The 13,621-nt window shown below is 35.4% G+C and overlaps 1 protein-coding gene across 22 annotated transcripts in view; it reads left to right on the forward strand.

Annotated features, from left to right (window-relative positions):
- The window catches only part of CADPS2 (calcium dependent secretion activator 2), a 315,235-nt gene that overhangs the window by 179,078 nt on the left and 122,536 nt on the right, over window positions 1–13,621 (forward strand). The window lies entirely within an intron of this gene.

Raw genomic sequence — 13,621 nt, forward strand, 5'->3', positions numbered from 1 at the left:
CACAGCCAGCTCCCTTTGAATACCCCATGTCCTGTTAAATGTCAATACAGCTGGGTTGGCAGTTCCACACCATACCATTTTGTCGGGGTCCCTGAGCCCATCTTACACCCCCAGGCTGGCAGCATGGCGGCAGCCCCTCGAAAGGCTGGTGGTTTCCATGAAGGCAGCAGTGCAGCCCTGCTTTCATACAGAGTTTGGCACAATTAGCACACTCCACAGCTTTTCATTTCAATAATGATGTAGCAAAGAGTTCACCCTACAAAGAATCTTTTAGCATACTTACTGTCAGAAACCTGTTTTAATTTCATCCCATCCTAAATTAAATTTCTGTCCATTGACCAATGTAGTATTGCTTTGTCTTTTTGTAAAGTATAGGATTATTTTTTTTCCACTTCATGCATAAATGATAAGGGAAGAGGTAAGTGAAAAATGCATGTGAAGTGCTGTTATATGCTGTGTATGGCTTGCCCTTGGAGCAAGAGTTAGAAAAGACCAGTCCGTTTATCTTTTCATGTTTCTTTTATGGAGTAAACTGGGGACAAATTGGCAGGGGAAGTGTTCTGGTAGGTTTGACTTCCACTGCTCAGTCTCCACTGGGGTCAGAGCAACTTTCCTTCCTTTACCAGATGGAGAGCTCCTCTGGTAATGTTAGAAGTTTGCCAAAACTGCCATCTGCTTCTCTTCAAAGTTTATTCCAAAATTGAAAAGCTTTATGGTTCTGGTGAGAGAAGTGAATAGAACCCTAAATACAGAACTAGTAGCTGTTGTTCAGCACATCAGTGCTTAGAAGTTACTATTTTTATCAAGAGTTCCTCCATTTGTGATTTTGAACTCTGAGACTTTAAGCTCACTTAAATTTTATATCATCTGAAGTTAAAAATTTTAAGTGGAATGCCCAATGCCATCGACCAAGTAGAAGCAAATGCAAAATTTAGTGACATTTGTATTAGTGCTGACATGGAGAACTCTATTTGAGGAAGTGCTCTCCTTATACCTGTGCTCCTGCTGGCCAGTCTCCTATCTAAAACTGAATGGTTGTGGCCCTCTCACCCTTTTCATCTGCTCCTAAGTCCTAGCTTCAAAGAGCAAACTGAATTCCATTGCACTGAGACAACAAAATAATTCCTCATAGGTTAAGGGCTGTAGACAGCTAAGCAGTACCATTTTACAGGGTCACAAAACGTCAAGGATCTTTCAGTCAAGCCATTCAGAAACAAATTCTGAATAAAGAATGCATTCAAACAAAATTGGGCTAGTTATGCAAGCAACACAACCTGGACTGGTATTAAATATAACTAATATTGCCATTAGCTGAGGATATGTCCTAGAATAAGATCTCTGAAAGTATTATGGTTGCTTTTCTTTCATTGACTATTGACTACTTATACAAAAAAAAAAAAAAAAAAGCATCATAGAAGGAGAACCAACATTTTGCATAAATGCAGCTATTCCTTTATTTTATATACTGAGAAGGAATGGATCCACTTTAAAACAGAAAACGCCAATTCTTAGATTAGTGTTGTATGATTAAGTTAATAAAGTAATCATATGTCAAGTAGAATTTTATTGTTGTTATTGAATATAAGTGTACAATTTAATCTCAAATGCTGCATTCATTTTTAATTGAGCTATATGTATTCGGCTTAATGGAAGGCTTGGGTTTTTTCATTGCACACTCAATAAATTTTAATTGAACACCTGATTCCTTCCACCAACACATTAACATCTGGGTGCCAGCTATCTTTTATGCATATAGATACACTGGCTATAATTCTGCAAAAAAGCAGATAATAGGAAAACAAAAAGACAACATTATGGAACACTTTCAGCCATATTTTTTTATTGTATCTTGAGAAGCATTTAATTATCTTATTTCATTTAATTAGCCCCACTACTTAGGTCAATTGTTTTTTATTGACATGGCATATTAGCAGCTTTGCTAATTGGAACAAAATAGCATGTGACTATACTGTCTTGTTCAAAGTATTTTCTTTTTTTCCTTTTTTTTTTCTTCCCTTTTTTTTTTTTTTTCCGCTTTCCCAAGGCTTTTATTTATTTCAGTCTTTTCAATAATGTATAAAATATTTTGGCATGGAATGGCTTGATTTACAATGTAGCATTTCACTTTTCACAGTTTTATTCATAAGTTAAAGACAAAAAGGGTTCTAAAAAGAAAGTGTTTACTTCACAGAATTAGATTTTAAAAACAGAAAGCAGCACTCTACCTCTGTAGTTTTTAGAAATTTTAGTATTTCTTCAGAAAGAGAAGTGTATTTTTAAGCATTCTTTACCATTAAGGCTTTAAGTATAATTTGTCAGCATTTAGAAATTCAGTTCTAGAAGAAAAACAGCAGTGTTGTGTCACTCCAGCTGTTGTACTTCTGTGGTTTTGGTATCTATTCCATACCAATCTGTTTGAAATCTGTGATTTAACAAAGCTGACAATTCTAATAGAGTATACATGAGATCAAATTCTATAAATGTTTTAGTGCATAACGTTAATTTCCATTTAAGTGATAACAGAGCTAATATTAAGATGACGTTATGGAAATGCAGTTGATCTGAAATGATTTCCGCATGAGAAAATTTCTTTTCATAACTTATTATACTTCTTCTTAATTTCAGATTCTTCTATTCAAACCATTTTTTAATGCTTTTGAAGACATGATATATTTTTGACTCAAGAATTCCTCAAGATGTTTTTGGTATCTCCATATCAAAGAAAAAATATACTTTCACCAGTTTGACACATCTTCTGTTTCTCAAATACTGATACTTTTGCAAATTGTTTCTGTGCCTTCTGAGTTGTTGGATAATGTTTATAATATATGTGTTCAATTGCATTGGCACTTCAACAGATTAAGTAACTTGTCATTATGCAATGAATGTTCTCCCCGTAATTTGAGAGTAAGTGTACTATTAATATGTATGACTCTGTGCTCCCGTAAATCCATGATCTGTGGAATAATAAGGCTTTACACTTATTTAAAATACTCATTTTAAAACTATCTCAAATACAAGTTCTACAGTCTTTGCCCTGAAGTTTAATTTAACCTCTTTTTTTATGGTTTCAGAGTTGCATTTTCTTTCCTGTTAGGTCAGTCACAATACAGGTAGCAGGGATGAATGTGAGCTGGACTTTCATAGCCTGAGCCACTGCATTATACATATCCTGAGATCCACAGGAGGGCAGCATGGTTAAATTAAGGGAGAAGATGGGAATATGATTCAACTACATGAATCTCACTTTTGATTGTTTATGGTGTTTGTGAAAACTTTTATAATTTCAGACAGTGCATATTTTCCTAGCCAATACATATAAAGCAATTGCACACTAGTTGTAGAAGTTCCCATTTGTAGCTTCTTAGTAGCTCACAGTGGAAGTTTTTCTCCGTATATATACACAGACAATTTTAGAAGAAGATTTTAATGTATCTAATGTGGGAATTATTAAAGCCTAGAGGGAAATTTAGCTTCACAAATTCCAATGATTTTTTATTTAGTATTCTAGTAAATCAGAATAGTGCTTTACTAGAGGGAGAGTGGGGGTAGCTATTTACAGTTAAATACATGTAAGAGATACTGGAACTACTCTGTTCTTCTCCAACCTCTTGACTGCACTGTAGCAGGAAATGGGTCCTCCTATATGTCATTTGGAAATATTCATATATAACTATATATATATATACACATGTAAAGTGCTGTTTGGGGAAAAAAGATGGAAAATCTCAATCTGGGATTTGAAAAATTATCACTGTGTGATACTAAAAATATTAATTATATTTTGGTTCAATTTAAATAGGTCACCAAAACACTCAAAAGGCATTTTACCATTTACATTATATACAATTAATATTATTATTAAGTATTTTCTAAAACTTGCTAAAAGTGAGAAGAGGTGACTAAAACTTCCTATCACATCCAATTCATCACTGTTACCATATATGTTTCCTCATAGATTTTATGGATTTTTAAAATTATTTTTATGTATCAGCAGTGTTCAGTTGAATATCAGTTCAGATTGCTGTTTTGGGGAGACAGTTGCCTGGCAGAGCAATCCTGTGCTGCAGGAATGGCTGACCCCAATAGATGGATCTGATGCTCCCTCACAAGTGGTAAATTCTGTGTTCCTGAAGTGCTACTTCTACTGGTCCTAATGTAAATCTGCTCCAGTTTAGTAACTCTAATGCAGGGACAGTGCATTTGAATGTTTTTGTTTTATACATATGTGCTATGTCAAAGAACTTCTGACAAATTCTGAACAAATCCATGCTGTTGTTAGAGGTTTATCTCCTTGTATATTACTTTTTTGTTCTTGTCTTACAAACAACAAAAACAAAGCCATTTTCTAGGCATTATTGGTAGCATTTCAGCATTTCTTTAGGGTTTTAGTTTTCTTCCCAGTTACCTTAATCTGCTTTAAAAATCATGAATTGCATGAAGGGATGCTAAAATAAATTTCTTAAAGGGGATATATTTATAGTGATGCATTTCTGTTGTTTCTTGAAATAACTCCTGCAGAATTCAGTCCCAGATCATTTCTGTGTAGCATTTCCAAGGACAAATATCCAATCATGTTAATGGTCCTAATGAAAATTATTATACACTGAAAGCTGTCCCTTCCAGTGCCTAAATAATACTCGTAGGTGGCTGTCTCAGAGCAAACCAGAAGAGCTGCTTCTAGGCACATGTAGGTGAGATGTGGAAGTCTGCTACTAGATGTAGATTTTGAAAGTATAAATGGGCTGAGAAAACAACTACAGGAATTTGCTGAAACAAAAATTAACAAGTAGTAAAGTCAGAGACACAGTTTCTAGACAGAGAAACTTCTGGAGCCACTAATAGCATGAGTATAGGAGAAAATTCTGGGCATATACAGCTGCATGCTTGCATCTCACTTGCTGCTTCTCTCTGAATCCAGTTGAGAACAAGGTACAAGACTGAATATACTTTTGGGTGGCCATGTTTATGTCTTTCATAGGTAAAGTTTCTTCAAAAGAGCCAAAGTGTCATGGAATCGGAAATCTTTTTTGTTTCTTTGGCATCTTTAAAATTCTAGTCATGTATTCTGTATAAGAACATTTCAGAAAAGAGAAGCTTTAAGAGAACTAACCATCTGGGTCATACCGTGAAAGCTTTCTTGTTCTCACTCATGAATTGCCATCAAAAGACAGTCAGGAGCTATAAAAGTACATTTCTGACTCTAACTTGTATTGAAAGGATCGATCACCTATAGTTTTCATTCTGCATTGGCAGGTTTTCCAGGGCAGAATTTCTCTTATCAAAATGTTAGATTGGACTTACTGTGTTGGACCAAATGTTCATCTAATCCAGAATCACATCTAGTGTGGCCAGCAGCAGATGACTGACATGTGTAGCCATGATCTCTCTCAGTACTCTCCTATACTCCACCCACTGGCAGGGCAAGGACTGTCCCGAGCCAGATGTGGTTTCTGTGCATGATTAACATTCAATGCATTTCTCATTCACAAACCTGTCCAGGAATGCATAAAAGGTACAATGAAATGTAACTAATTTGAGTTCATGGAAACAAGCCATAACTGTTGCTGTGCTTTATGAGAATGGAAATTGATGTCTGGCACTACTCCTACAATCCTTAGAGCTGCTAGAGATGTAGTGGAGGCAGTCTGCGTCTACTGAAATTGATACACAAACTTTTTTTTTTTTTTTTTTTTTTTCCCTGCTGTTGTATTTTGGACAGAAACAAGTGGTATTAATTGGTTCCAATATTTATATGAAGTCTGGTAGATTAGAAGGGAGTTTTCCAATGTATGAGGGCATGAAGTGTCAAAATTGTAATCCAGAAGAAAATCACATCATTTCCAATTAAATTGAAAACCCAATAAGTTGGATGTTTTAAAGTGTTTATCAAACTACAGATGGATAATTCATCCATAAGGATTTCCAGAAATAATAGGACCTCAAAGTTTCTGTTACTTATATTTAGATTGTTTATACATACTGAGAGCAGAGATGGTTTCTGTGAAGAGCACTCTGTTAATGAGGTTCCCCTAATATCAGTGTTCAGACATGTCATACAAAAATCCTACTTAAATTTATGAAGTTTAAAAATACACTGTACTTTTTGGTTCATAGAGAATAATGTGAGTGTGTCTTCATGGAAAGCTCAATTTATCAAAGGTGAAGAAACTGCATCTACCAGTAGACTTAACCACACAACACTATTTGTATATTCATACGCATAATCCATGAGTCCATTTTAAACTTAATCTAGACTTTGAGAAATACATTTTTCTGTAGTTTAATAAGATCTTTATAGTTCTGCAAAGCAGGGTGATACTGCTCTTCCAAGGATCATTTGCAAATTCCAAAAGGGTAACTGTATTTTCCCCACTGTTGTTTAAATTGTACTCTATGACTTTTCATCTTGGAATGCTCTGTAGTTGTGCAACTGGAAAGAAATTTATTCTACAAAGTGTACCAAGTATTTTGAAATCTTTACAGTCAGCATAGTCTCTGTTCATTATCAGCTAAGTTCAGTCATTGCATCCACAGAAGCTTTGTCTCATAAAACCATCTCAAGAAAGTAAATTAGTATATGTTATTCTGAATTGAGCTTTAGAATGAGTATTTTTTGTCAGTCTGTAAACAAGCATTTGCAAATATGTTCTGAGCCCTTATTTCTGATAGACACAGAAGTATTTCAATATTCAGTGAATGTCACATTATCTACTTTTCATGACTCATAGATACAAAAATTCTCATTCATTTTGTCTATTCAGGAAACCAACAGCAATGCCTAAGTTTAGAGCACTGGCACTGTAGGGAAATGATATAGCCAATGAAGACAGAAGGGTTCTTCCAATGGGCAATTTGCAAAGCTCTGAAGATAAAATATGCCCCAAATAGGTTATACTGGATCTATACAAAATACGAGGGTAATATGGTCACTGAGAGTGGCGTAGTGGAATTGCAAAGCTGAATGTATTTCATTTGCTCTTTCTCTTCGGAACATTTTCTTTTTATCTTTTTAATTCATGTATGATTTGCACGTTGGACACATGCAGTCAAAAGGCTGAACAGCTTTACAGGCTTCTGAAATACATTTACTAGTGTCTGGAGTATAGGGCTGGTGTAAGGCTTTCCTGAATGCTTCTCCTGCTGTGTTAGAACCTCGAATTCTGAACAGTCTTGCTCCTCTCTCCACCATGCTTTCACACAGAAGCCAATATAATGATGCTAGCATACTCACTAGATGTTTTGTGGGAAGTAATTAAGTGAAGTTTATGAAGCACTACTCTAGTGTCAATCAATGTTTCTATTAAGAAAATAAAAAGAGGTAAGACAGAACTTCTTTCAAAATTTTGGTGGTGTTTTAAGATAGGGTTTCTAATGAATATGTTTGGGGGATATTAAAAAGTTAATTTTAAAAAGCAATTAAAATTATCACAGTATTCTGAATGAATATCTTCTGTGTGCACAAATTGAATGAAAGTGTTAGATTAATTCACTATCATAATTTTTGTGCTTCATTTCATACCAGAAATACAGATGTAACATTTTTCTTCATGTCCTTGCTAGATCAGATGTACTAATCTATAAAGACATTAAAATACCTACTGGTGGTGATTACAACAAACATTAGGAAAAACCAATTGTCAAGCTTTAGGATTAGTTCTGCAGAGGTCCATCCGTGTTCTTTATGAAGTTAAAGTTACATCAGTTTGAAGGAAAGCTCTCTAGACCGTGAAAAGAAATACATAAGCAGCCAGAGATAACCAAAACAAAGGAACACTCTTAAAACAGTTCACCGCTCTTAGGAGCCTTGGCCACTCCTACCAAAAGTGGTTTGTTTTCAACACTGGGACTCCAGCAATGGAGCTGCATCAATTGGCAGCTTAGTTCATTGATTTGTTTTACATCAGTGTGACACTGAGCAGGGTGTTTTGACTGATTCCATCAGTGGCAGCATATGACCTAGCAACAAAAGTAGATTTTTCATATTAGCAGGTCCTTGGCCATTTACGCTTTGTAGATAATAAATAATATCACTGCGTGCCTGGAAAAAGGGTCACCAGTTTTTCTGTCTAATTGCAGTGTCATTTGCTTCCATTGAGATGGAGAGGTGTCTGGGCTGGATGCCCAGATGATTTTGGATTCAGAGAATTACTTGATTAAAGGCCTGGCAATACAAAGAACCATTGCTATAGCCCAACTCGATGCTCAAAGGAGAGAAGCGCAATACAAACTTTTTCTAGTACATCTGCCTACATTAGTATTTAAGTTCAGATTTTCACTTTTAAACCAGTCTCAGTTGTTCCTACTTACTGTGCTTCGTTTCACCTCACAGAACAGCGTGTGTTCACAGACTGCAATCTTTTTAGATGAAATTAAACCACGAGATGAGCTCCAGGGGTGCACCAAATATGTTGCAACCATTGGTAGCTATTTGGTCCATGGGATCAGGCTAGCACTAGCCCTAAGTAAGCCACATCAAAAAGCACAGACAGTGGATGTCTGGTAATCAGCACCTGCTGTTCTGCAGTTATGGTGCATTAGCAGTTTACATTACAATTAAATTATATCAAAATCACTTTCTGCATTTGTGTTTCTGCATTTGTTTCTGCAACTTTCTGCATTTGTGTTGTGTCTGAAGGATATTGTTCTTTGTTGCCTGGAATTCTCGCAAGGCTAAAGGATATATATATATAGATATTTGTCTTGACAAACATTGCCACTTTACATACCAAATAGATTTCATGATATGACATAAATTGCATTAATAATTCTCAAGTTGCCATTGCAATTACTTCACAGGTTCCATAAGTACTGACATGCATATTCACAAATGCTGAAGCGCATTAAGATATCCCTGTTAAAGAATCTAGGGATAACTGATCTTCCAGCATACCTATATCCATTTAGACTGTAAGTGAAAATTTGTTTAGTGGGGAAAAAAAAAAGCACGTTTTCTGTTCATATTAGAAATATCTTGCTCATTGGAATAAATGGAACTGTTTACTGTGGTTGTCCTGTTTGTATTACTTGACATTCTTCAAGATTTCTATATCCTTAGCAGTCATAATTACAATAGGAGTTTAGGCTGATTTTTTTCGTTCCATCTGTTGAAGGCTTATTTAGTTCTCTTTCTCAAGAGCACAGAAAGTACTAAAATGAATCTGAGAATGTTTACTGCTAGGTTTCTTATGACCCAGGTCATATTGATGTCTTGAATCAGTTTTCTCTCTCGTCCTCAACCGAAGGAAAAAAAAAAAAAAAAAGGCTTAATCTTGCAGGGTTAAATAAAAGAAGGAATGCGGTGCAAGGAAGATTCCTTTTATGCAAGCGTGCAGGGATGACTGAAAGTGCCTGTGGGCATTTGGTCCCCATTGGTTCTCACATCGAATGCAATGATGCCCACAGATAGCCTGTATTGTTGTCAGCTAAATGGGATCATGAGTGTCTGAAAGGTGTTTGAGAATGAACTGAAAATCATTTTCACAAGTGGATGATTACTTCTGCCACATGTTAACCGAACTCTATCAGAATGGCCCAGATTTTTGAGACTGCATTAATTGCTCTTTCAACCTTGACTGAGGTTTCTCTTTAAGAAAGGCCTTTGCTGGACTAAACTGCTACACGTATTGATTTTCCTTTCTATATTTTTTTCATTGTTTGTGATAAATGAAGCCTTTTACAAGTAGAGAATTTATCATTCAAGATGTAGATAGATTGCTTCATTCCTTGGAATAAAAAGGCCGGTCTAAAAATGATCTCTGTAGAAGTAATAAGTCCTTTCTCATTTCTCCAGCGGTGAATAGCTCCAGTATTCCACACTCAATTATGTTTTTCAGCTATTCATTAGTGCTGATTTTTTTTTTTTCATCAAAAAGTAGAACCCTGCACCCTCACAGTGTGGACTTCAATCAAATAAGCTGCCATTTTCTTTCCTGTGTATGCCATCACATAATTGAAACTGAACTATAATATTTAGCAATGTGATTTTGAATTTTTGTAACACAAGGAAAAACACTTTGAAAAATATTCAACCCTTATATATTTAAAATTTAGTGATGGTCAGACTTTGTTAAGTAAATGTGTTCAGTTCAGAAATTACTCTGTTTTTATCAATTCTATTTCCAGAGTAAAAAATGATACTGACTGAGTCAAGATGATGTAGAAAACATTTTTCCCCAGGTGTTTCTGTATTTTGTAGTAGAAATGAAGTTACTTGTATTTTTATTTGTTTTCCAGAGGGAAAAAAAAAAAAAAAACTTTGATTATTAAATGTTAATTTTTTTGCACCATAGTGTAGGCATTGTGAGGTATAATCAGGTAAATCTGTGTCTTAGAAATGTGTCTTAGTACAATTCTGATTTTTACTTTTTAATTCGGGAGTGAGGGAAAAGAAATAAGGCCATATTAAATAACGTTTAAGAAAACTGTAGAATTGCTTTTAAAATTGTTAGTCTTTGGAAAGTGATTGTGTGGTTTCTACATTTGGATGATCTTTAACATTACTAGAAAAAATGGGTTATAAAATCTTTTCATTGGTGTAGCACTTAGTGACTCAACATGCGTGATCAAGGTCCTATTTTCTCTGTGCTGCAGATAAGCAGATATAATAGTCTTAAGTTACTGGAAATTATGTGAGTAATATAGAAAGACTGAAAAAGTAAGGCAACCAAGCATATGCATACAAACTCTGAATATATGTTCTAATATGTACAGGTACCAATACGGATGTTAAATATACATATTTATTACAATATTAATATATTTTAACAGAAGTCTGACATGTATATGTATTGCTATGTATACCAGAAAACCAATCCTTCCTAACTGCTTGTCAGTCTACTCATTACAAACTCTGCAAAGCATGGTCTTAAAGAAAAGTCAGAATAAATCTACTTAATAATAAGTGATTACTATTCCAGTGCTTTATACAGGAAAACTATCTCAGTGTCTTTCTTCTCAGTGTATGGCAGAACTGTAGCAATTAAAAAATTATTTCAGATTATCACAATTTTAGAAAACAAATTAAAGAGAGAAAAATCATAGCAAATGGTGTGGTTGTTTTTTAGGAATGTGGTATTGGCTGCTCCTGAATATCAGCTGTTTCTCAGTGTTGGATGGAGTATTTTATCTAGATGCAGGCATAGCATTTTAAGGAATGGCTGTTGTGTGATTCTTGTTGGCACTGAGGGTATTTAAAATAATCTGAGCAAATAATGCTATGTATCTTTAGCAAGTTGTTACTGGTTTTTGTTGTTGTTGTTTTTTCTTTTTTTTTCTGGAGAAAGTGAACAAGGCTTGTAGGTATATAGAGATACACATATGGGTAGAGAAATAGCAGGCTGCAATTCTGTGTGCTTATGATTATGAGGCTGCTGTGCTTTGTGGCACTAATGTTAACTGAGACTCATGAAAAAAAGTGCAATTCCTCATCTTAAAACATTTTTGAACTTAGTTCTAGGGCTTAGTTCACTTCTGAATCTGTTAACTTCTTAATTTTCTGCTCTAGCTATGACTCTTAAGTGATATTTAATCTTGGAAACTGGCTTTTATAGACTTTTTCTTTTATAGATGCCAACTGTACAGTTTGAAAAATTAGCTTTCTGTAGTTTCTAGATATTGTCCAAATTTAACAACATTCTTAGGTCCTTTCCTTCCCATTTATTTCAATGGAAAAACAAATGGAAAAGAGAAGCTCAAACAGGATTTAGGAGGCTGGGAATTTGGCTCCTTCTGAGTATGTGAGGCTTAAGTTAAAGTAAGGATTAATCTCGTCTTTCAGGAGCTTGAACACTTGAAATGAGCATTGGAGGTTTCTCTTGTAAATGGCTGAAATTTCTGCATCATAAAATACTGTCATCATTAGAGATGGCACTGGAAGATAAATTAATAATATAAGATTATAGCTGTGTGTTTATAGTGATTTGCAAAACCAAATGTCATAAGGCTTTGCACTTGTGTACCAAATCCCAGTGTTGTGTCATGAATGCTATCTTCTTTGTTATTTAATCATGTCTAAGACCATGGGATTTTAAACTTAGGTAGTTAACGTTCCACTTCTTTGTTTTCCAATGAAGCTGTTATTTAAGACTCTAACTGGAAGTGAAATCACTTCCAGTTTGTAGGAGGAATAAAAAGTGCACATTGTGTTTGTTTGTTGGTTTTTCTCATATCCCTTCCTATTTTATAATTTTGAATTTACTGTAACTTGTGACAATTCTGCCTGTACTGCAGAACCATACGTAGTATATCTTACATGAAAACTAATTTAAAAAGCAACATTTTCACTGAGATGAAATGTTCTGCTGTTTATGATACCGGGATTGGTCTTGAGTAAGAGGAATTCACTCTTAGTCTATGGCTACTTTGCAGTAATTTAAGACATGGCAAAATGGTGAGAACGTGGTCAGGATGTCTTTGTACTGTTGCATTTGAGGACTGTGTATTACTCTCAGTTGGTCGGTGCAGTCCACTGGGGCCATTGTCCTCTGACATTGGTCAGGGGAAGTTATAGGATATTCTGAGTGGCAGAATCACCATGTAGTACACATCAGGCTGAGAGCTGAGGGAACTCAAAGACCACCCGTGGACCCTTTTTGTTTTCTTTCTATGGTCATTTATCTTTCAGGCTGAGTGGAATCTGTCAGCCATTCCCCCTCCACCTGGAGGTAGTAGTGGACAGATTAACAGGGGCAATAGCAAACTGATATGCTTTGGGTAAAGTAAATGTTCTGACTCTTTTGAAACACATAAAAAGCACAACAGTTCATATTTTGTGCAACAATATAGACCTGTCGCTCTGTAAGGTAAGTGCTTCTTTAATTGGGAAACATACTAAACTTTCAAATAAACACTATTAATGGCCTTTCTTCGTTACCCATTCTGACATAGTCCTCACTCCACTTATTTCCTTTTATTGAATATAAAATAATCACAAAATTAAGAAGTTAAAAAGTGTATGGCAGGATCTGGACTAAGAAAGCTACATTGCATGGTAATCCAACAAACTGTACCATTATACAGTTGTCTTCTTTCCCATAGAAGCAGAGTAACCAAGAAGGGCAGAGTTTGAGCACAGGTGTAGCAGGAATTGCAAAAAGGCAAAATGTCTGGGGCTTACTAATGAGGCAGCCATTAAGTAATACGATAAACTACCATGGTTAATGAGAAGTATTATGCTGAACATTCATGTTAGTTAAAATTTTGTCCTTTGTCCATGGTATCTAAAGTGGGAAAGAATGTGCTGCAGGTCCATCCACCAGCCATCCCACCAGCCAGCTCCAGTCACGGTCTTTGCAACTTCTCCATTATAATGCTAGCATCCTCTGGAGAGTGCCTGTGAAGCCAGCATTCATTGATCTGAACAATTTGGTGGGCCTTTCACCCACCAAGTTGCACTAGATACCTTAGAGAGAGGCCAGCCAGCCAGAAGGGCTATCTCATAGGTTAACAATGGTGTAACACAATCAGGGCACCAGAAAAAAAAAAAAAAAGTCACTATTGTGCCATAAAATTTGCTGTAATTGTTTTGTTAATGAGAATTCTTCCTCTACCAGCAAACAGTATCAGCATCTGTAGTTTTATCTTATCACTTGTTGATACTCCTGACTACATTGTTGGAAAA

Source organism: Oxyura jamaicensis, chromosome 1 (genome assembly GCF_011077185.1).
Source record: "Oxyura jamaicensis isolate SHBP4307 breed ruddy duck chromosome 1, BPBGC_Ojam_1.0, whole genome shotgun sequence".
Lineage (NCBI taxonomy): Eukaryota > Metazoa > Chordata > Aves > Anseriformes > Anatidae > Oxyura > Oxyura jamaicensis.